Source organism: Dipodomys merriami, unplaced genomic scaffold, assembly GCF_024711535.1.
Source record: "Dipodomys merriami isolate MVZ:Mamm:240054 unplaced genomic scaffold, mDipMer1.0.p SCAF_4, whole genome shotgun sequence".
Classification (NCBI taxonomy): domain Eukaryota; kingdom Metazoa; phylum Chordata; class Mammalia; order Rodentia; family Heteromyidae; genus Dipodomys; species Dipodomys merriami.
In genome coordinates, this window is record NW_027205603.1 from 30,437,017 (window position 1) to 30,460,298 (window position 23,282).

A 23,282-nucleotide genomic window follows, 5' to 3' on the forward strand; every position below is an offset into this window, starting at 1 on the left:
TCAGAGCCTTGTGCTCTTGTTTGAATTGTCCCCTCAAGGTTGGTGTGCTAACTCTTGAACCATACCTCCACTTCCACTTTTTTGGTGTGTTTAATTGAAGATAAGAATCTCATGGGCTTTCCTGCCTAGGCTGGCTTTGAACCACTATCCCCCAGACTTCAGCCTCTTGAATAGTTGGGGTTACAGGTATAAGCCAACAGCATCTGGCTCTTAAGAACAGTGTTAGTAAAAAGAAAGCAAATGTTTAGAACGGTGTCTGGTCTTATCAGGCTTTACTGATGCAAAGACCTAATCTTGGGCAGTGCCTTATTCCTTTCTTCATAAAACCCACAGCCTACTACAAAGCTGAGATCACAGGAAACAAAGACAGGTTGGAACATGAGGGCATCCCCAGGGACTAAGATAGGTCTTACTTAGACTTGGGATGTGCAAGTGGCATTTATCAAGTTGAAACCCGAGCTTGAACTTGCAATCTTTGGATAAGCACTGGTTAGATTTTTGCTATCCGTCAAACATGCTATATGCAGGGTTGCAGAGATGGTAGGAAGAAATTAGGAACAGCCACCGTCACCACTTGCTAAGCGGTGTGAGCCCTCATCAGTCTCCATTTTCCTGGGAGGAAACTGAGGCATTGAGAAACGGAGTTCTTTCTAGGGACTTGAAATTCCACCAATATCCTAACAACTCCAACGAATGTCCTGAGCGTCTGTGGTGTACACCTTTAATTAAGGTACCGATTCCCTATTGATTACAAATGCAATGCGCCCCTGAGCACCCACTCAGCCCGGGCTGCGTTTCTGGCATTGGGTCGTCCCAGTTCGAGCACCTTAAGGAGTTCGAACACAGGAAAGAATGAAGTTCCCTTGTTCCTCTGAACCCCCAAGAAAGCCTCCGTGGATTCCCGCGGGTGCAAGGCTGGACCCCGGGTTGTCTGACTTTCTCACCTTGCACGCTAGCTCGCCAGGTTTCTCAGCTTGCCAGGCCCTAAACGAGGGCCACACCAAATACCAAACCTTGGACAAGAATCAAACGGTCACTTCCCCGCCCTCTGGGCGCAGTATGCAAATCCGAGCACCAGGAAGTAGCTGGGACCTCTCGGTGGAGCCCAGCGACAGCCAGTTCCTCTCCCACCGCGCCGGGCCGCGCCGCCGCTCGCCCGCTCCCGGCCCTGGCGCCTCCCGGCCCGCCGCGCTGCAGCCTCCAGCCCGCGGCAGGCGGGGCAGCCGCCACCTCCGGCCTCCAGCCCGCACCCCCCGGCCCCACCACCGCCCCGATCCGCATTCCCTTCCCAGGAGGGCCCCTCTGGGCTGTCCCGTCGCGCCTCCAGCTGTGAATTCAAGTCACCGTGGAGTTCCGCCACCACCGCCCCGAAACTTTCACGGCGAGCGGGTGAGTGCCGAGTGTGAGCCGGAGGAGGTGGCGCGGGCTCCGGGGAGGACCGGGCGGGGACCCCGTCTCCGCCCTCGGCTGGAGCCCAGGGTCGTGGGGGTTGGCTCGGGATTCGGGGCCACCGCCGCAGCCGCGATCGTGAGCCGCTTGCCAGCGGTGGAAGCACCCCAAAGCCTTTAGCCTGGGGTGACTGGCCCCGGGGAGCAACGGGGGCGCGGGGCGGGAGCTCCGCAGGTGTCCGCAGCCGGGCGGGCAGGGGCGTGGCGGGGGGTGCGGGTGCGGGGTGGGCGCTCCGCGCCTTCGCCGAGGTCGACGGCTGTCCCCGGCCGCTGCCCCGGTTCCTCCCCCGCCCCGGGCACCCCTGGAGGAGCTCCAGTCTGGAGGAGCGCGCGCGCGCGCGGCCGTCCCGGAGGGGACTTCTCGAATGGAGCAATCTGATCGCCCCTCTGGGCCCCCGGAGACGGCGAGCAGGGTTCGTCCCCGGCCTTTCCCAAACCCGCGGACGGACCGCTGCCCCCTGGGCGGCGCTGGGGAGGGAGGGTGGCGTCCGGGGGCTGCGGCCGAGGCCGGGGCGCACCCTCCCGCAGAGCCGGGCCCCTCGGTGCCTGCCGCGCAGCGAGCGGTCAGATGCCTGGGCCAAGAGGAAGCGAGAGTTATTTTAAGAATTCAGGGGTTGCCTTCCCTCGCGGTGGGGGAAGGGCCGACGCGCCGGTTCCCCCTTTCCTGCCTGATCTTCACCGACTTCACTGCGGCGGCTTCTCCGTCCGAGCGTTCGTGATGTTCCTTTTCATTAGTACCACGGCGCTGCGCACTTGTTTGCTTGACACCCCCGCCTCCCCCCCCCCCGCCTGTGTGTGAAGCGTGTGTGTGTGTGTGTGTGTGTGTGTGTGTGTGTGAAGTGTAAGTGTGTGTGTTCCATATTTCAATCCACGTATCTCTTTGCCTCCCTCAGAAACCCAAGTTGGAACCTAGTCCTGCAGTCTTCCAGCTGTGTGAAGGGGTCCCCCTTATTGAGATTCCCCGTTGTTCTATTTCCTCGATTTAGAGAGTATTCCTACCTCCCTGGGCTTGCCCAGTACCCAAGAAAACTCCTAGGCACACTTGCTTTTCCGCAAACGATGTTATTTTTTTAGGGCAACGAACTCTGCAGTTTGGTGGTGTTAAAGGTACGACAGTTTGTCCGAGGTAGCCACCCAACATGCATGAGTGATTTGCAGCCCCACAGCAGGCCCCAAGATTCAATGGGTCCCTGGAACCCTAACAACTAGCCATGGAACATCCCTGTCTCTGGCTTGGTTCTCTCCCCAGAGAACTGCAGGGGTGGTCTGGGGGGGAGGGGGAACACCACAGTAACCTAGGGCATAGCTGAGGAAAGCAGACTCTGCCCAGGGTGTTGGAGCTAAGTCGTTCTAAGCGTTCTAAGCGAAGAGAAGCTCCATAGGAAGGCTGGGATCCAGCAAGTTCTCAGTTGGAGATGAGATATTGTGAGGCTGGAAGGAATTTAATTGGATTACAAGAGCCTTTTGTGTCTGAAGGATCTTTTTGGCTATAAATGGGGTGATCCTGTTCATGAGTGAAAGTGGATATGAAGGAACAGACAACACATATACCTGAATTCTGCTTTGGTTTCTTCACCATTTACCAAAGCTGATATTTGGAAGAAGCCACTTGGGCAATTTAATTAGCCAACATTTCCTTCATGGAAATAAGTTGTGTTATTATGATGTGTCATTGTGGTGGAAGTGACAGGACATGTCAACAGTATGGCAAATGAGAGCTTGGTGCTTGGAGGGTTCTAGGTGGGGATTACTTGGAAGAAAGAAAAAAAAAAAAGCCAGCCAAGGTCATCCGGAGGTGGAGAAGCAGGGCTGGTCCAGTAGGGCAGCCTACCAGCCCTTTCTGTCTACCCTTTCTGTCTGTGGTAAGAATGGGAGGGATGTTGACTATCTCTAGTGTTCTAAATGGAAATCTTGCTCTGGCCCAGTCTTTGGTTTGAGCCAGTGGAACAGGGCTTGATGGTGAGTGGTAAGATGTTTCCTATGTATTTGGCTTCTCTGCATCTGAAAAGTCTTTGGTGTTGTAAATGTTATGTTTGTCATGTCGTATTCCCTACCACTTCTAATGGCCTCTTATCAGCAGAAAAGTGGTCCAGCTTAGTGGTCTAGCCTTTTAGTTCCACCTATATTTGTTTTCTGAAATACATCACCCAGATATCTGAGAGTGTAGTTATTTGCCATGAATCTAGAGTTGTAACAACACAATGAAGGTATATGATCGTATATAAATTTTACACATATATTAGTTTTATAACTGAAAGTACAGTGTAACATTGTCATAGCTCGCTGGTATGGAGGGGAGGGCTCACTATGATGCCTGGATGAGTGCCCACACTGAAGAGTCACCACAGTCCATCATTAGGACACTGGTCAATGACACATTGACTGCAGAGACAACCTTGGTTCTTTCCTGGACAGTTCTTGACAATGATGACATTATACATTTTGCTTGCCCAGGGTTTCTGTATCCTGAATCCCAACCTCCTCTGAACCTATCATGCTACCTGCAGGATAAGCAGTAGCAGATACAGAGATTCAAGGGCTAGTCTGAGATCACAGATTAGGTGGCAGCATGGGTATGGTGGCAGCATACTATAAAATGACACTAATAGCAATGCTTGCTAGATGGCTGCACTTGTCTACCTTTGCACCTGAAGTAGGCCCTCAATCACTTAAAAGCAAATATGATAATGTGTATTATTATTTAGAAATAGAGAAATCTTGGAGTTGATTTTGAAATTACTTTGTACCTGTCTGGAATAAGAGGCTTACTGCTCAAGATGTAGCAGATGTTCCTCAAGCTGGGCATCTAAGCTATAGAAATACATTTCTTTTTTTGGGGGGGGGGTCCTGTTTTGGGGCCTGAACTCTGGGCCTGGGCACTGTCCCTCAGCTCTTCAGCTCAAGGCTAGAGCTCTACCACTTGAGCCACAGAGCCACTACCGGCTTTTTTTTTCTTTTTGCTTATGTGGTTCTGAGGAATCGAACCCAGGGCCTCAGGCATGCAAGGCAAGCACTGTACCACTGAGCCACCTTCCCAGTCCCTCAAGTATGGTGCTTTACCACTTGAGCTGCACTTCTACTTTTGGCTTTTTTGGTGGTTATTAGAGATAAGCATCTCTTGGACTCGACTGACTTTGAACCTTGATCCTTAGATCTCAACCTCCTGAGTAGCTAGGATTATAGGCATGAGCCAACAGTGCCTAACATTTCTGTGGTTTTTCAACACTGCTTCCTCTTGAAGATGGGTTACTAAACTACAGGGACACTTTTTTTTTTTTTTGGTCAGTCGTGGGGCTTGAACTCTGAGCTTGGGTGCTATCCCTCAGCTCTTCAGCTCAAGATGAGCACTCTACCGCTAGAGCCACAGCGCCACTTCCTAGAGGGACACTTATATGGTGGCAATCAGAGAGGCTTTAGTAACTGTCTTCATGGTCGCTTAGGTGCTTATTGGTTGGCACCAAAGTGTCCTAGGGATAATTGGCAAATGACTCCCTATACTTCTGCTAGATGTGTCTCTTGTGAAGCCTTCATACTTGGATTTTTGTTGTTGTTTTTTGTTTTGTTTTTTGGTCCGTCATGGGGCCTGAACTCTGGACCTGGGTGCTGTCCCTCAGCTCTTCAGCTCCAGGCTAGCACTCTATCACTTAAGCCACAGCCTACTTCTGGCTTTTTCTGCTTATGTGGTGCTGAGGAATCCAACCCAGGGCCTCATGCATGTGAGGCAAGCATTCTACTACTGAGACACCTTCCCAGCCCAGCCTACCATACTTCTTTTGTATTTTTTTTTTTCAGTTGTGGGATTGAACTCAGGGCCTGGGCATTGTTCCTGAGCTTTTTTCCACTCAAGACAAGAACTCTACCACTTTGAGCCACAGCTCCAATTCCAGTTTTCTGCTCATTAACTGGAGATAAGAACCTCATGGATTTTCATGTCCTAGATGGCTTTGAACTGCAGTCTTCAGATTTCAGCCTTCTGAGTAGCTACAGTTACAGGTGTGTGCCATGGCCCATAGCTTTATGGTTAGTTTTAGCAATAAGAGCATCATTCAATATGGAGTCTTTTGAGGAACCTCCATACTATTTTCCAAAGTGGTTGAACAGGTTTACACTTCCACCACCAATGCAGTAGGGTTCGCTTCTGTTCACATCCCCTCCAGCATCTGTTGTTATTAGAGTTCTTGATTATAGCCATTCTAACTGGGGTGAGGTGGAATCTCAATGTTGTTTTGATTTGCATTTCTTTTATGGCTAGAGAGGTTGAGCATTTCTTCATGTGTCTATTGGCCATTCTTCTTTCCTCTTCAGAGAAGTTTCTCTTTAAGTCTTTAGCCAACTTATTTATCGGGCAGTTGTTTCTTTGAGGATTTGTTATTGGGGTATTTAACATGACCTCCTCTATGATCCAGCAATCCCACTTTTGGGCATTTACCCAAATGATCACAAACAAGACCATACTAAATTAGCTACCAGCACAACTATGTTTATTGTAGCATTATTTACCATAGCTAAGATTTGGAACCAACCCAGATGCCCCTCAGTAGATGCATGGATCAAGAAAATGTAGTATATATACACAATGGAATTCTATGCCTCCATCAGAAAGAATGACATCACCCCATTTGTTAGGAAATGGAAAGACTTGGAAAAAATTATATTAAGTGAAGTAAGCCAGGCCCAAAGAAACGTAGGTCCCATGGTTGCCCTTGTTTGCAATAACTAGTATATGTCTGAGTCAAGCAGAAAAGGTCAGATAAGTTGATGTTAAGTGAAATGAACCCCAAGATAGGGACACAAGTGGTTTTTTTTCTTTTTTGCTATTGTTTCTAACGTATTTATAAGGTACCACGTGATTTTTTTTTGTTGCTTTGTATGTCCCTCCCCCACAATATAACTCCTGTTTTCACTGTATTTGATGTTGGTATAATTTGGGGAAGGAAAGGGAAAAACGAAATGTTTAAATAGGGATACAGGTTGACCCACTGCAACAATGAGATGTACAAGATGTTATGTCGAAAAACAAACTTTACAATTTAGGCATTGGGGAAGGGGGGGGGATGGAGTGTAGTTGAGGAGGTGAGAGAAAAAGGATGGTAGGGGAAAAACGAAGGAGGCAACAATGCTTGATAGGAAATGTACTCATTACCTTGCTCATGTAACTAACCCCTCTGTACAGTATTTTCACAAGAAAAAAATTTATTAAAAAAAAGAGCATCATTCAAGGTGAAAATATGAAGTTAGTAGACAGAGCCCATAGGATGGAGCCTACACTTTCTCTGTACCAGCCCCCATTGTCAGTCAACCTTCCTATAATAGGCAAGCATCACCCCCCATCTTCTAAGGTTAATAATGAAGAAGGCACACAGAAAAGGAAGTATATTTTTTTCCAGTCAGAAACACTGAAATATTTCTTACAGCTGCCTGATTTCCTGGTACTTATGTTGTGAAACTTTGAGCGCTTTCTATCATCATTTCTAAAATCTATTTTGAGTAAGTTCCCATTTTGGAGGGAGATATCCCCGTGTAGAAAATGACATGGACACCGGCCAGTGGAAGGATTAGCAGTGTTTGGGACACACCAGGTGGACTTGGACCTTCTCTCATCTGTGGTTGAAGTTAACTAAAGGGCTCTGTTGTCATTAAGAAGAACAAGTTTAAATAATTAAATCGAAAGGCCTCATCCATGCTGACAAGCGCAAGGTCCTATAATAGCTTTTATTGTTTATTCTTGGGACTTTTCTTTGTTTCTGTTCGCTATTTCATTTTCTCTTGCTGATAAGCTTTCAACATTTGTTATTTGTCACAAAACTATTTCTTGAAAGTTGTTTGTATAGCCAGGATGCATTATTTTCTGGGTTTAGAATTCTCCAAAAATGTTGTTTATTGTACTGTGTTTTATCAACCCTCAAAACTTTAATGCTCCTTCTCTGACTTCCTTTTCAACTTTTTACCTATATAGTGCTAATTTTTCTTTTTTGGTGGTCCTGGAGTTTGAACTCAGGGCCTTGTGCTTGCTTGCCAAGTTCAAGTTCTTGAGACATGATCTCACTGTATTCTGGAACTAGCCTGGACTATGATTCTCCAACTTGTGCTTCCCTCGTAGTTGGGGTAACAGGAATGTACCACCAGACCCAGACATTGGTAGAGATGGAGTCTTGTAAGTTTTTTTTTTTTGGTCATGGGGCTTGGACTCTGAGCCTGCGTGCTGTCCCTCAGCTCTTTAGCTCAAGGCTAGCACTCTACCACTTGAGCCACAGTGCCACTTTCGGTTTTCTAGTCGTTTATTGGTGGTGAGAGCCTCATGGACTCCCTGCCCTGGCTGGCTTTGAACCATGATCCTCAGATCTCAGCCTTCTGTGTAGCTAGGATTACAGGTGTGAGGCACCAACACCCAGCTGGTGTTGTTTTATTGTTCAAGGCTGGCAATCTACTATTTGAGCCACAGCTATCCCTTAGTTTTATTGTTCAAGGCTGGCACTCTACCTCTTGAGTCAAACCTCCGCTTCTAGCTGTTTGGTGGTTAGTTGAAAGTAAGTGTCATGGACTTTCTGCTCAAGCTGACTTTGAATCACAGTCCTTTGATCTTAGCCTCCTGAGTTGCTAACACTACAGGAATGATCCATCACTGCTGAGTTAAGGAAGTGACATGATGTAAGTGGACCAGTTATGTACAGAGATGACCATTATCTTCCTATAACTGTATCTATTGTTCAGAACACCAAGATTCCCTGAGTGATGTTAATGATATCTTGTATAACTACACAATGGAGGGGAAAATCACACCTTCCACTTGAGTGGCAGTTTCCTAACAGTCTAGGCCCTGCTTTTGTTGAGTTTACCATATTGGGGAAGAAGCCTTCAAGTGTGTAGAGCTTAGAGAGTTGTTTGGTTTGTCTCATTTCCCTTTTTTCCAGTTCATGGTTCAGACAGAGACAAATGTCTTGCCCTTGCTGCCCGCATGCCCACCTGTCCATGAGCATCCTTTATTGACACCAACCACACAAATGGGAAGCTCCTTGCAAACAAGATGTCTAGTTCCCTCCTTCCTCTCTCTGGATTTAACTCCTAACCTGGTGGGAGCTATACTGGTGTCATTGGGCCTGTCTTGGGGGCTGGGGAGTCTCTAGCGGGCTTGCAGAGTGGGATGTGTCCACTTTGCCTCCACCTGAAGCTAGTTGGCCACTTACTGTTTGGGTTGAGTGAGTGGCCCAGGCTTCCTGTAAATGTTAACCCCTACTAGGAGGAGGGGAAAGGTGAAACTGGTCTCCAGAGGCCTCTTGGAGATGAGGGAGGACCACTTCTGCTTTCCACGGGGTGGGGGTGGGAGGGAAGAAGGGTGTCACTGAGAGCAAAACATTACAGAGGGAGGAGGCAGTAGCAAGTTCTACTCCCCTCCCTGTCCTCCACAGACCATCATTTGCCTGTGGCTTCATACATCCTCCCGCCAGCCCCCATCACACAGTGATGCTTCCCTCCCGGACCTTCCAGCCCTCAGCCACTGTTCATGCTTTTCTAGGAAGGGGGAATAGACAGGAGGTGAATCTTCCTTAGTACAGATCCTTCTCAGAAAAAGCCCACTGCTGCTGCACTTATTTTGCCAGCCACAGAAAAATGTCCAGTTTGAAACTGGCCATCTTAGAAACCATTGAGAAACTCTAAGTAGACAATTTGAAATTATTTAATGTTTATACAGTCTGGTAAGGGTATAATCCTGACCACAATCATTTAGGGCTTATTGTGTTTGTTTGTTTGTTTTTTAGTTCTTAGGATAAAAACAATGATTATCAAAACTCCTTTGACCAAAACCTCTATCAAGATACATACTTTGCTTGTGCTCCAATATACATTTGTGTGCATGCAAAAAACAAACCAAAACAAAATAAGTCACTGAAAAAAAAAAATAAGTCACTGAAAGCTAGTGCAGAAAGAAGTCCCTTCTGGATTGCTGGGATCTGGAGTAGCCTGTGGGTCTACCTCATGCCACCATCGGGCCCTAAAATGCACAGAAGGGCCAGCAATTCCATAAGCCTAGTAAAGGTGGGAAGTCTATTAAACAAATACAGATCAAACTGAGTGCTGTGAGGCAGGCCTATCATCCCAGCTACTTGGGAAGTTGTAGCAGGAGGATTATTTGAACTCAGGAGTTCTGAGCCATCCTGAGCAACATAGTCAGACTGTCTCAAAACAAAAACACAAAACAAAAACTGCAAATTGAACCCATGCGCTTCTCCATACAGACAGACAGACAGACAGACAGACAGACAGACAGACAGACAGACAGACAGACAGACAGACACACACACACACACACACACACACACACACACACACACACACACACACACACACACACACACACACACACACACACACACACACCCTCAAATGAACTCCAATGATATGGAAACAAAGGACTTTTTTCTTAATTTATTTTTTCTTTTTCTGATGACTTTGTATTCTTACCTTATATACAGTGTATTCATGTGTACATCTGTGGGAGATCATGAATCTGAGGAAAAAGTGCAGTAGTGGAGTGCACTGGACATTGATGAAAGTGAACTATACAACTCATGGGTGGAGATAGGAGGGAGGGAATGGACGAGAATGAGGGAACAGATGACACTGTACAAAAGGAAATGTATTTATTACTTGATGTATGTAAGTATAACCACACTGTATGTCACCTCTAAAATTACAATAACAAATGCAGATTGAGATGCATCCATACAATGGAATACCCCATAGAAATCTTAAAAGGAGTATGGAATTCCATATCCTAATATGAAAAAGGTGATTTTCAAAGTTGAACAAAGGCAGGTAGGCAGTAGAACCCTGTTTCTGGAAGAAAATTTTCATATGTACAATATATCCTGTGTAAACAATACATATCAATTTTTTTTTAAATCCCAAAGTCTTAATAGTGATTATTTCTGGGTGAAAGGGTGGATACTAACTTTTTTCTTTTGTGCTTTTTTTTTTTTTTGTCAGTCATGGGACTTGAATTCTGGGCCCCAGTGCTGTTCCTGCACTCTTCAGCTCAAGGCTAGAGCTCTACCACTTGAGCCGCAGCGCCACTTCTGGTTTTTCTGGTGGTTTATTGGAGATAAAAGTCTCACAGACTTTCCTGCCCTGGCTGGCTTTGAACTGTAAGCCTCAGATCTCAGCATCTTGAGTAGCTAGGATTATAGGTGTGAGCCACAGGTGTCTGGCTTGCTTTTTAAAAAAAAATTATTGTTTTGCGCTTTTTTGAATGAGTTATTCATATATTTTTAAATGCTATTTTAATGGGTTACATTAAGCCATTTTCATGTATGTATATAATGAACTTTGATCATATTAACTACCTTTTTAGTTTATTTTTTTATTTTTATTTTTTGTCAGTCATGGGGCTTGAACTCTGGGCTTGGGTGCTGTCCCTGAGCTCTTCAGCTCAAGGCAAGTGCTCTACCACCTGAGCCACAGTGCCACTTCTGATTTTCTAATGGTTTACCGAAGATAGGAGTCTCATGGACTTCCCTGCCTGGGCTGGCTTTGAACCATAATCCTCAGATTTCAGACCTTCTGAGTAGCTAGGATTATAGGTGTGAGCCACCGACACCTGGCTTTATTTTATTTTTTCACAATGCTGGGATCCAACCCAGGGTCATGTGCATCCTAGGCAAGTATTCTACTGCTGGCCTACAGCCCCAGCCTTCATCTTCATTTTTCAAAGAATACTTATCAGATAGGATTTTCAAACAGTAGCAGAGCACTGAAATGAAGCCAGAGTTTTAGCAGGCAGGTAGATGTCAGAGGGCTTTAAGGATGCTCCTAGATTTCCAGTTGTCCTTAGTGCTGAGTTCTGGGCCTCCTGAAGGGGACCAAACTGTGGAAGACACAAGTCTCTTTTATAAAATGCAGCAGTATTTGCATGTGATCTGTACATATCCTCCAGTATACTCTGAATCAGCTCTAGATTAATTATAGTTCAGTGTGAAGCATAAACAGTTGTTAGATGGCATTTTAGGGGATTCATGTTAAAATAAGTGTACACACTTGGCTTTTTTTAAATCAAAATATTTTCTATTCAGTGGTGGGTTGAAGCCACAGATGTGAAACCTGTGGGTACTAAGCCCAAGTGTAACTGCAAGTTGATCTGCCCTAAGAGCACTGACAGGCCAGGAATGTTGTAAATAGAACATTTCTTTTTCTTTTCTGTTTTTCTCAGTACCTAGGCTGGCCTTTAATTTGTAATCATCCTGTCTCAGACTCCTGAGTGCTGAGATTACAGGTGTGCACCATTCATTACACCTGGTTTGAAGACATTTTTCTCTTCCCTCCTCCTTTTCCTTTCCCTCACTTCCTCTCTCCCTCCTCCCCATCCTCCCTCTTCCCTCCTCCCTTTCCTCTCTCCCTCTGTCCCTCCCTCCCTTTTTCCTTCCTTCCTTCCTTCCTTCCTTCCTTCCTCCCTCCCTCCCTCCCTCCCTTCCTTCCTTCCTTTTCCCTCCCTCCCTCTTTTCCTTCTTCCTTCTCTCCCACCCCCTCCCTCTCTCCCTTACTTCTCCCCTCCCCCTCTCCTTTTCCTCCTTTCTCTCTTTTCCTTTCTTTCCTCTGTCTCCATCTCTGTCTCTGTCTGTCTGTCTCTCTCTTTCTCTCCCTCCCCTCTGGGTCATAATCCATTTTTAATACAGCCTTTCAGGTGCATCCTCAGAGAGTTCTTGTCCATTCTGGGTGGTGCTTGAGAATCTGCATTACTAATTTATTTACTTATTTGTTTGAACTCAGGGCTTCTACTTGACACCTGATCCCCTCTCAGCCCAAGAACAATTTTTTGTGTATGTGTCAGTCGTGGATTGTGGGGCCTGGGCACTGTCTGTAAGCTTTTTTTTGTTCCAGGCTAGAGCCCTACCATTGTGAGCCATAGCTCTACTACTGGTTTTCTGGGGGTTAATTGGAGATAAGAGTCTCTTTCCTAGGCTGGCTTTGAACCATGATCCTCAGATCTCAGCCTCCTGAATAACTAGGAATACAGGTGTGAGCCACCAGCTCCTGGCCCAAGAACAGTTTCTTAAAGAAGCATTCACTAGTCTGTCTAGTGTTTGGTTTGGCAACCTCTCTTGAGTACTTTTGGGAGTCAGGCACAGTGCGCCCATGTATATGGAAACCCTGGTGGTGAGGACCAGCTTGGTGAGGAGCAAGGGTGGGATGCACAGGGAGCCAGCAGAGCTGGTACCCTCACATCACCAGATCTCGATCTGGGAGCTGTGATAAAGCTTGACAGCTAGGCCTGGAGAGTCCTTGGCTGAAAAGAATGAATTTTACTGCAAAATTAAGGGGTGTCAACTGAGCCTTTTAGCAAGAAGCCATTTTTTTTCTCCATCACAGGCAATTTCTTGTTAGACTTTTTTGTAACAAGGCTTTTATGATGTAGCCAAAGAGTGAAAAGACATTTGAGCCCTCTTTTACTGCTTTGAATAGATGGATTACTAATTGAGAGGTTCAATAGGACTTCCTCAGAGATTCATTGAGAACTAGAAAATAACATTTATAAATCAGACATGGTGGTGCATGCCTAAATTCACAACTACTCAAGAGATAGAAGTTGATCCAGAGGATCAAGTCCAGGCACGGCAAAAAGTAAGTGAAGGTCCATCTCAACCAACAAACCAGGCATAATGTTTTATGCCTGTAGTCCCAGCTACATGGCAAGACCTTGCCCCTCACGATAAAGAACTTTCCCCCTACAAACAACTAATGGGAGGATGGGAGAAATTAGAACTCCTGTGCTCTGTGGGTAAGAATATAATATTGTGCAGCCACTGAGGAAAGCAGAATAGCCGTTCCAAAAAAATAAACATAGAAGAAATATATCATGCAATAATTCCATTTCTGGTTGTATATCCCAAAGAGTTCAAAGCAGGGCCTGAAGTATTGCTTATAGCTCCAGAATCATTGCCGAGATCTTTGCAGTAACCAAAAAGTGGGAACAAATAGCTATTGCTGCAGAAAGCCAAAGGTAGCATTTTCACATGTTGAGAATATTAGCCTTAACAAGGAAGGAGATTCTCAAACAATTGTACCACTTTTTTTTTTAATGGCCATACAGATAGGGGCGGTCTTGAGGATATTTGCCCTTCTTTTGGCTTAGGAATTTGCCTTATTAAGCACACTGGTGTTCATTCTTTTGGCCCAGGGCACATGACAAGGCCTTTTGCAATCTCAGTCAATACAAGACCCTGTGGATTGACAAAACGTTGAATTTGCTGTGATGTGAGAGAGAGCATCAGAACTGAATTGATGGATTTACAAAGTGGAGATGGTGGATGAGAAGGTACCAACAATTAAGGATGCCTGCCCCACTGTGGGGTAGGCGCTCTTTCTCGATCCTTAGAGGTCAGTCAGCATAGGGTCTCCATCGAGCCTTTAGAAAAGGGGCTAAATAGCTCTATAAATGTGCTTTATAACTTGATGAAACTGCTATTTCTAGATGTTTACGCATCGATTCCAGTTATTATTATTATTATTATTATTAATTATTAATTTGCAATGTTCAAGCTCAAACCCAGGGTTTCCCACATGCCAGGCAAATGCTCTGCCATTGAACTGCACCCCCAGCCTGACTGTTTTTAAATTTTCATTATTTATTCATTCATTATTTTAATGCTTTCATTCTTAGGTTTCAAAGGAACTTTTTTTTTTTTTTGACAGAAACTCTCTGTACCCCAGGCTGCCCTCAATCTGAGTCCTCCAACCTCAGCCTCTGCAGTGCCGAGATTTAAGAGTGTGCTACTGTACTATGCCCTCCTTGAGAGGAGTTCCTTTCTTTAAAAATTTAAGATTTTTTTCCCTCCCTTCCTCCCTCCCTTCCTTCCTTCTTTCCTTCCTTCTTTCTTATTGACAGGATTTTTTAAAAGGTTTTTTTTTTCCAGTGTGACACTTTAAGTATGATGTGCAAGTATCAAGTGGAAGAGAATCATCTTTAAGCAAAAAAGCTAAAGGACAGAGACCAGGCTGAGTTCATGCCCTAGTACTGTGCACATGTGCGTGCGTGCGTGCGCGCACGCACACACACACAGAGTAGTACAGAGAACAGAAAAGTCTGGCCCATGAGGACCCTCCATAACCACCTGCCGGTGAGAATTCAGACCAGTGCTCCCACCATGCTCATTGTCCACCCAACAGGACTTCTCAAAGGGACCTGCCATTCTGTATCCAGGTTTCCTTCAGCTGCCCGCAGCACAGTGCAAGCACTGAAAAGCAGCCCCAACCTGGTTGGACTGACAGGTGAACGGCCTTCCAGGCAGTGTGTCTGGCTGCTGCCAGCATTTCTTGTTCATGAGACTGACCATCATTCAGTCCCAGAGGGGGTTCTTGCTCTGGGCATTCAGGGGTTGTGTTTCTCACACTTGTCTAAGCCTTATTTAGATGCCTTTTATTTACCCATTAACGAGTAAAATTAGTTAACATGTACCATAAATAGCTTGTTTTCTTACCAGGGCTTCACTTAGAAGTAAATTTATAAATGCAAATATGCGGGTGAGCTAGGACCGTTTCCACTGAGCCACAGCCAGCTGAGACCTGTGAGGTGACACTTTGTCTGTCTGTACATGGGCCCCGGGAGCTCTCACCTGCCCAGCTCAGGGAGGCTGTTCTTTAGTAACTATTTTACTAAAGAAATTTTTTCCGTGGTAAGGAACACTCTTTTTCTGTGGCAAGGAACATAACACCTTTATTTTGGACTGTTTGTTTAGCTTGCGCTCTATGTTGTTCTGATATTTGCTTTTGTTGGTGGAGAGAGGGGGGCACACTTTGACCTGAAGAATTTGCTAATCCATGAAGTAATGCTTTATTTATTCATCATTCAGAAAACATTTCTTGGATCCTCACTACTCATGAATATGCAGTGGCTATGGCTTTCAGTATAGCCGTTCAATAGCAGAATTGTTCCATATATAAAGTCAGCCCCAGTTTTCTTGGGTTCTCTGTCCTCTGATTCAACCAACTTTGGATTTGAAAATACTTTTTTTAAATTGCACCTGTACTGCACGTATAGAGATTACCTTTTGGTCATCGTTTCTTAAGCAAAACAGTCTAACAACTTATTAAATAATGTATGTTAAGTTCTGCATACCATTTATACAGCAGTACAGCAGACCTGAGGATCTACGGTTTGGAATTCACAGGGAGTCCTGGATCCAGTTCCTCATGACTGAGGAACTCTATCTCTCAGAGGGAAAACTATACTCAAAAAGTTAGACTGGCACACACACACACACACACACACACACACACACACACACACACAGAGTTAAAAGTCGTTGGTTTTGTTTTGTTTTGTTTTTTTGTAGTACTAAGGTTTGAACTCAGGGCTTGGTAGGCAGATTACTGTTTGAACCCCACCTCCAGCTCTTTTTGCTTTGGTTATTTTTGAGATAGGATTTTGCTTTTTTTCCCCTAGGTTACCCTTAACCTTGATCTTCCTATTTACATTTACTGTTGTAGTCATGATGACAGATTTGTGTCTTTATGACAAGCTTTTATATTGGAAAATGAACTTTACACCTTTGGGCAGGGTTGGGGTGGGGAATGGAGTGAGGTGGGGAGGAGTGTGGGAGGTGGGGGAGAGAAAGGATAGTGGGACAACAACAAGGAAGGGAAGGGGTAACAATGATCGACAGTGATGCACTCCTTGCCTTACTCGTGTAATTGTAACCCCTCTGTACAACATCTTTACACTAAAAAAAAAAATTCGAGATAGGATCTTTTGAACTTCTTGTCCTGGAATTGAGATTCTACCAATTGCATCCTCCCATGTGGCTGGGATAGCCCGTGTGTGTCACTGCCTAGCTGTGGTTAAGATGGGGTCTTGTGAACTTTATTCCCTGGACTGGCATGAACTTTGGCTCCCCGCCTCTGGAGGAGCTATGGTTACAGAGGAGCCACTGGTTCCCCGCTCAGAAAGTGAAAGCATTTCAAAAGCATGATGAGTATTAAGATTTTGCTTTACACAAAATCGGAAGAACATAGCGGCAGAAGTACCTGCCTGAGACTGCACAACATGTGAAATATTGAGGAAACTAATTTTTTGTGTGTGAAAAAAACCTCAGGTCTGAGTCAAGGCAAGCGACAAGGAGGAGACTCTGAGTCTGGGGTTTTTCTGTCTACACCATCAGCCTCCATTTCTCTTTGTCCCCAACTCTTCAGCCACTGTTGCTTATATTTACCATCTGCATTTTTCCTGTTGGGTCTGTTGTGATGATAGAGAGTATCTGAACAAACAGAGCAGTTTCTTTTTTCTTTTTTTTTTTTTTTTGGGGGGGGGTGTCCGGTCATGGGGCTTGAACTCTGGGTCTGGGCGCTGTCCCTCAGCTCTTCAGCTCAAGGCTAGCGCTCTACCACTTGAGCCACAGCGCCACTTCTGGCTTTTTTTTTCTTTTTGCTTCTGTGGTGCTGGGGAATTGAACCCAGGGCCTCATGCATGCAAGGCAAGCACTCTACCACTGAGCCACCTTCCCAGCCCTAAGCAGAGCAGTTTCTAAAGGAAAAAAATAAGTTCCTTCACTGGGAATCAGAAGAGTAATAACTTGACTGATTCCTTACCTATCTCGGTGAAGAATGGGAACTGTGGTACTAATAGGTACTAATGGTACCTAAATAGCCCATGAGGAGTGTTCTACTTTGTAAATTTTAGATGTCTCAGGAACAGTGGGATGTCATAGTTTATAAAGAGATTCAGGAATTCTAGTCCACAGTGTTGAATACTTTTGCCCTTCTGGACTTGTTTCCTGCTACATAAAATCATAATTACAGATGCCTGTCTGGTTCACATTGTTGTAGAGATTGAATGAGGTAGTACACTTGCATGAATATCACATTGCTATAGCAAAATACCCGTGGTAATTAACTTATAAATAGAAAATAAAATCTCTTAACTTCTAGTTTTGGAGTTTCTCGTCCAAGATGGAGTGGCACTATTGCTTTGAGCCTGGGTGAGGCAGGACATCATAGCAGAGGGGAATGGGGGACCAAGTGGGTCACCTCAAGAGCCAGGAAACCCAGAGAAAGAAGAGTCCAGGCCCCACCATCACCTTCATGAGCATTCCTCTGCTGACCTGAGGAGCTCATAGAAGGCCAGCCTCCTAACAGTCTACTGTACCTCACACTATCACCACTGTCAACAACAGTGGCGAACCAAGCCTTTAACACATGGATATTTGGAGAACGCCCTTCCATATCATAGAAATGCCTCCAAGTTCTTTGAGGAGTCTAGCTCACTGCACACTTTAGGTTATTGTTTTTTTGTTTGACGAGTCTCACTGTGTAGCCCAAATTGTGTTCTCCAACTCCTGGGCCTAAGCAATTCTCCTGCCTCGGTCTGCTGAACAGCTAGGATTATGGGAGTAGACCACCATACTGAAGATTGTGTGTGTGTGTGTGTGTGTGTGTGTGTGTGTGTGTGTGTGTGTGTGTGCACGTGCGTGCGTGCATGCACACACATGCATGCATGTGCCAGTCCTAGAGCTGGAACTCAGGGCCTGGGCACTGTCCCTATGCTGTTGTTTTGTTCAAGACTAGCATACTACGGTTTGAGCCACAGCTCTATTATCCGCTTTTGGGTGGTTAATTGGAGATTAGAGTTTCTTGGACTTTCCTGCCCAGGCTAGCTTCAAACCATGATCCTCAGATCTCACCCTCCTGAATAACCAGGGTCACAATACTTTTAGTGTGCCTGTGGTTTTTTTCATTACTATTAAGGTGCTGTACAGAGTAATTATCATTTCAAAAGTCAAGTAATGAATATATTTCTTTTACTGGACAGTGTCACCGCTCTCTTTACTTTCCCCCAATTTCCCCCTCAAATCCCTGTCCACAAATTACATAAGTTATTTTCTATATAGTGAATACTGACTAGCATAATTCCATTTGTTCACCCTTCCTTAGTCCCTTTCTACACCCCTCTATTGCCTCCCATAAAAGAAAAAAAAAAGCAAAAACAAACATCACCACCACCAACAATAACAACAACAACCAAAAAAGCCCATGTTTTCATTACCTGGAGTTTGTTTCAAGAAACAGTATTTTAAATGTTCAGAGAAGTTACCCCTTTGAATTTTTCCTCCTTTTTCATATGACTGTGTTTGAATGCTGAGTCCTGTATAGGTCTCAGCTTGCTCATTCTCCTGGCACTCTACCACTTGGGCCATGCCTCTAGCACAGCTTTTTGCTGCTTAATTGGAGATGAAGTCTAATGATTTTTTTTTCTTCCCAGTCTGGCTTCCAGCCAGGCTCCTCAGATTTCAGCCTTTTGAGTAGCTAGGATTATAGATATTAGCTACCAACACCCAGCTCAAAGTACATGCTTCTTGTAAGTCTTACTAAGTTAAAAAATGTGCACTTATGGCTCATGCCTGTAATCCTAGCAATTCAGGAGGCTGAGATCTGAGGATTGCAGTTTTAAGCCAGCCTGAACAGAAAAGTCCATGAGACTTTAATCTCCAATTAATCACCAAAATGCCAGAAATGGAGCTGTGGCTCAAGTGGTAGAGCACTAGCCTTGAGCACAAAAGCTCAGGGCCAGTGCCCAGGCCCTGAGTTCAAGGGAGGACCAGCACACACAAAAGGAGTGCTAAGGTCAGCAGCTACCATTTTCTGCCAACTAGACCTCTGACTTCCTCACTGGTGGTTCTATAGGACTTGAATGTAATAGACAGTGGAGGCCTGGTCACAGTTTGCATTGCCATTCCTTCTGCTCGTTGCCATTCCTCACGCTAGTCTTTCCTGGTTCATTCTCTGTTTAAATGGGAAACTCATGACTTCATATGTAATTCCAGCTATTCTAGCAATTTACTAAAGAGACATAGAACTCTGAGCCATCGGAATAGCTATTAACGTTATTAGTACACCATTTTTATTTTGCAACATATAACAAACTAAAATTAAAGTAGAGCTGATTTAAAGTAGTTTTTTTTTTTTTAAATCTACTTTTACAATGTCAATAGACAAGTCAAGGACAGGGACACATGCCTGCACATCCTAGCTACTTGTAAGGAACCTGGGAGTCTGAGATTAATATGGGAAACATAGAAAGACTATATCTTTTTTTTTTTTTTATTGTCGGCCGTGGGGCTTGAACTCTGGGCCTGGGCGCTGTCCCTCAGCTCTTCAGCTCAAGGCGAGCGCTCTACCACTTGAGCTACAGCGCCACTTCCGGTTTTCTGGTGGTTTATTGGAGATAGGAGTCTCACAGTCTCTCCTGCCCGGGCTGGCTTTGAACCGCGATCCTCAGATCTCAGCCTCCTGAGTAGCTAGGATTACAGGCGTGAGCCACCAGTGCCCGGCTGAAAGACTATATCTTAAAAATAATTTTCTAGATGCTGGGAAGATGGCTCAGTGGTAGAGTGCTTGCCTCGCAAGCATGAGGCCCTGGATTTGATTCCTCAGCACCATATAAGCAGAAAAAGCTGGAAGTGGCTCTGTGGCTCAAGTGGTAGGGCGCTGGCCTTGAGCTGAAGAGCTGAGGGACAGCACCCAGGCCCAAAGTTCAGTCCCCACGACTGACAAAAAAATTTAAAAAATAGTTTTCTATAAGTCATGAATTTTGGAACTTGCATAGATTTGTTTAATACTACAGTAATAAGGATCCAGAATAGTTCACCCCCACCAAACTCCCTTGTGCTCTGCACATGCTGTTCTAACAACCTGCTCTGTTCTCTGATCCTATGATTTTGTCTTTTCCTTCATGTCACTTTAATAGAAACATGCTGTATAGAACCTTTTTTCCTTCCTCAATAATGGCTTTGTTGAGATATAATTCACATTACACACAATTCGCCCATTTCAAGTATGCAGCACAGTGGCTTTTACTTCATTCAGAGTCCTGCATACATTAGCAGTCAATTTTAGACCATTTTCATCACAGCCAAAAGAACTCCTATGCCTATGAGGGGTTACTACCCATTTTCCCCAACCTTGGCATCCCTTTTTCCCAGCTTGCCACTAATGAGCTTTCTGTCTCCATGAGAAATTCCTGGCAACTGTTTTTAATCATTTTCTGTACACAGCTTTTGATGTTTCCCAGACTGAACTGTTTCCAATTTTATTAATTTAACTTTGCAGGATTTTGAGGTATTTGATGTAATTTTTAAAATAAAGCTGAATATTGTTGGGGGAAGAAAATCCTTATTGAGTCTTTTCCTAAAAAGAACAACCAAATGAAGCTCTTTGATTAGAAAAGATGAAATATTTTCCCATTAGGGTCCTCCTAGATCATAGAAGGCAGTATCCCTGGAATAAACTTTACTGAAAGGGAACCTTGGAAAGCTGGAATTTAAGTTGTTTTGCAGTGCTAAGGATGAACTCAGGCCCTTGCTGATGCCAGGCACGTGTTCTACCTTTAAGCTCTACCCCAACTCCTAAAACTCAGCTCTATCTAAGGGGAATGCTGTGGGTATCACCACCTCTTCCTATAAGTATGAAAGCAGTACCCCACTTTCCAGGCTTACTTTGGGGAAACATCTCTGATTCCCAGTTCCCTCATTTATAGAACAGACACAACTGCAGCTTCTTGAGGTTTTCACAAGAGTAGATGGGGCAGTAGTTGACTGATTTGTACTTTGATGTTCCCTTCTTTGTAAGAGACAGTGTCATGTAGGAGCAGATACAGGATCTGACCATAGGACACAGCTCCACATCTAGAGGCACAAAGTCTCACTGCCAGAGATAGATGATCTTGTGTAAGTCACTCAGCTTCTCATTGTAGCCCTGAAGCCATGTATTATGTGTTCATTAATAGTAGGCACATTGTTAGGAAGTTTCTCTGATTGTGTAGAGGTAACCATTGTATAATATATTGAATTTCTTCTTCTTCTTCTTCTTCTTCTTCTTCTTCTTCTTCTTCTTCTTCTTCTTCTTCTTCTTCTTCTTCTTCTTCTTTCTTCTTTCTTCTTCTTCTTCTTCTTCTTCTTCTTCTTCTTCTTCTTCTTCTTCTTCTTCTTCTTCTTCTTCTTCTTCTTCTTCTTCTTCTTCTTCTCCTTCTTCTCCTTCTTCTCCTTCTTCTCCTTCTTCTCCTTCTTCCTCTTCTTCTTTTCATCCTCTTCTTCTCTTCCTCCTCCTCCTGCTTCTTCTTCCTTCTTCCTTCTTCCTTCTTCTTTTTTGGTCCTGGGACTTGAACGTGGGGCCTGGGCACTGTCCCTGAGCTCTTTTGCTCAAGGCTAGCATTCTACCACTTTGACCCATAACATCACTTCTAGTTTTTTAGTGTTTAATTGGAGAAAAAGTCTTACAGTCTTTCTTACCCAGGCTGGCTTTGAACCATGATCCTCAGATCTCACCCTCCTGAGTAGCTAGGATTACATGTATAAGCCACCAATGCCCAGCTTTTAAAGTTTTTTGGTGAGTTAGTAGGATTTGAATTCAGGATCTCTTGCTTGTTAGGGTGGTGGTGTTGTGACACAACTAAGCCACTTTTCCTGGTTTTGTGTGTGTGTGTGTGTATGTGTGTGTGTGTGTAAGTGCATGTGTGCATGTGTGCACGTGCTTAGGGCCTGGGTAATGGCCCTGAGCTTTTTGGCTTTAACACTTTAACACTTGAGCCACAACTCCATTTCTAGCTTTTTGGTGGTTAATTGGAGATCAGAGTCTTACAGATATTTCTGCCCAGGCTGGCTTTGAACCATGATCCTCAGATCTTAGCCTCCTGAGTAGCTAGGATTATGGGTCACTGGCTTCATTGTTATTTTTGAGACAGGGTCTCTTTGTCCATGCATGCTTGTGATCGGTCTATTTTAGGCTTTCTCTGGTTGCTGGGATTACAGGCACATGCCATTGTATCCTGCTTCCCTTTCTGGAGATGGAGTCTCTTGGACTTTTCTTGCCTGTCCTGGCCTGTAACTACTTGATTCATCTAATACATAGCACAGGAATGAGAATGGGTCTCAAGAGCTTATTTGTTGCGCATGGGTGGTCTAAAACTGTAATCTTCCCAATCTCAGTTTCCCAAGCAGCTAGGATTACAGGTATGACACACTGATGCTGGCATAGATCATATGAGTCTTTAAGGATCTTGTTCCATGTGAATTATGGAAATTACTGGAAAATGATCCTGCTACTTTTTTTTTTCAGGGGGAGAAGGACAGGATCTTACTATGCTGCCTAGGACATGTCTAACTGCTAGGTTCAGGTACTCCTCGTCTCAGCCTCTAGAGTAGCTGGAACAATGGAACTACACTCATACAACACTATGGCATCTCACATACTTTTTTTCTGCAAAGGTTTTGGTCATCTGAAGTTGTATGCATGCGAGAGCATGGGATTGTTTGCTAAAGCATAAAAGCAAATTGGGAAAGAGTATTTGGATGAACAAAGATGGACCAAAGAGAAGCCCACACCCAGACAATCTGTTTTCCATGTATTGTTGTGTCCCTATAGGAAGTGAAAGGAAATTCCTGCCTCTTAGGCCTTATATCCTCCTGAGGAGGATCATGAACTGTCTGAGGACACTTGAACCTTGACCTTCTGTACTGACTAGTAGCTGATAGTGAGCCATGTGATGCCATCTTTTCAGATGAAAGAACAACCTTAGGGAACCAAGGAGAAAAAGGAACCAGGATATGATTGGTTTAGGGACATAAAGGAAAACAGGTTTTTTCCTTAGTTGAAAGAATTTTATAATGATGCCAGACATCAAACAGTTATTACTTGTTAGACTTCTATAATAAGTCATAGTTAACTTTTATGGAAAAAGATAATCAAAGTAATCATTTAATGAATGCGTATTCTGTTAAATGACCAATGCCTTTGAAGGTGTGTTATTGACAATCTTGTTATTGATAAGGAATCAGAGGTGCTTATTTAATTAAT

At 44.5% G+C, this 23,282-nt stretch overlaps 1 protein-coding gene across 2 annotated transcripts in view; it reads left to right on the forward strand.

Annotated features, from left to right (window-relative positions):
* The first annotated feature begins 1,128 nt into the window (after positions 1-1,128).
* The window catches only part of Lyn (LYN proto-oncogene, Src family tyrosine kinase), a 146,249-nt gene continuing 124,095 nt past the window's right edge, over positions 1,129-23,282 (forward strand). For both annotated transcript variants that reach the window (XM_069990751.1, XM_069990752.1), the window contains exon 1: positions 1,129-1,389. The gene's annotated coding sequence lies outside the window, so the exon portion shown is untranslated. The remainder of the gene's footprint in view (positions 1,390-23,282) is intronic.